Here is a 1,669-nt window from a genome sequence, read left to right on the forward strand (position 1 = left end):
GGGGTGTGTGTGTGTGTGTGTGTGTGTGATGAGTCCAAAACAGCAGCATCCAAGAAGCTGCTGCCACCGTGCAAACAAAGGCTGTGTGTGTGTGTGTGTGTGTGTGTGTGTGAAGCTGCTGCTGCCGTGCAAACAAAGGCTCTCCCTGCAGTGGGTGCTCTGGATTCGGGCTTCTAGCCTGCAGAACGGGAAGGGATGAACATGTGTCCCTTTAAACCAGGAAGCACATACCCTACCATGGATTGAATTGGATCCCCCTGGATATGGGTCAAGTCGGCTGGACCCCGATTCTCCTCAGCAGTCATGTGTTGTTACTTGGCAGTTATGTGATGATGTCATCCTCCCCCATGATGTAACTCGCTTATCCGTGGGAAGAGGATGATGGTGAGATGCACATGCACAACCTCACTCAGGTCATTGCTCTGGTCTGATGTTGGGGGAGTTCCCTGGGGTGTGATCTGCAATGCGTTTGATTTAAATGGAGAGACAAGTGAGCAGACGGAGGGAGGGGCCTCCGAACACCATGGAAGAACGTGAAGCATGTCCTGTGGTCCCAGGGTCCCTGTGCTGGGAACCTCCTCAACCTAGAGACCACACAGAGAGAAAGCCTTCCCCAAGAGCCGGTGATCTGAATCCAGACTTCTAGCCTCCTACACGGTGAGAAAATAACTGTCTGTTGGTCAAAGCCACCCCCTTGTGGTGTCTCTGTTACAGCGGCATTAGAGAACTTAGCCAGCCAGGTGACCTGTGCCTAACTGAGTTTCTGGAGCGGCAGTTTCCTTATCTGTACCCGGGGACAAGGACAGCACACCTACCTCCAGTGGGGGCATGAAGAGTGATGAGCCTGGGTAAATGCCCTTGCCAACGGACTTGGCCTTTGCTTCTTCCTCTGTGCCCAGTCTCCTAGAGGACCCTCGTGTGTTCTCTCCCAGTCCAGCCCATTGTGACCCCAGAATGCTGTCACAGTGGTCACCCAGACACTTCGGTTGGAGGTGGGGCAGAGCCTTGGTCTGCAACCTGGTGTGTTGTCTTTAATTGATGTTCTCTGACTTCTCAGAGACAGACATCATGCTTGCTAAAGTGGGGGCGGGGGGCGGGGCAGTGAAAAAGAGGAAGGCCCTTAAGGAGACGGACTGACGTAGTGGCTGCACCACGGGCTTCACCCAGCAGGGGCACGATGATGGGGGCGGCGCAGGATCGGGCAGTGTTTCCTTCTCTGGTGCATAGCTATGCACTCGAGGGAACCTCACAACAACATTTCTCTTCTCTGGGTTCTACTAGTCCTTGCAATAGCCACACAGAACTCACACACAAAATTCCCAGGAAGTTAGAAGGAGTGAAGCCAGACCACAGATAGAATTGGTCAAGTAGCTGTCCCCGCACCGACTAGCCAGGCAGAGAGGATGTGGGTGGCGCTGTCTTTGTGGTTGGGGCAAGGCTCATGTTTTGTCTCTGTCCAGACAGGCAGGCTGGCAGGGTGGTCTTGTTTGGTCCGGCTCCTTCGAGGTCACAGAGTGGCCTTGTCTGGTGCCAGCACCCTGGGGATAATGTTCAGCAGGAGAATACCATGGTCCCTTGGGGAGCACCCGGCTGCTCTTAGCCAACAGCAAGGCCAGCGGTGAGTGTCACTGGAGTCTCTCTCCCCTCTCTCAAGGGTCAAAGTCGGCCC

The sequence above is a fragment of the Echinops telfairi genome, unplaced genomic scaffold (genome assembly GCF_000313985.2).
Source record: "Echinops telfairi isolate 266 unplaced genomic scaffold, ASM31398v2 ScPeMD7_36;HRSCAF=134, whole genome shotgun sequence".
Lineage (NCBI taxonomy): Eukaryota > Metazoa > Chordata > Mammalia > Afrosoricida > Tenrecidae > Echinops > Echinops telfairi.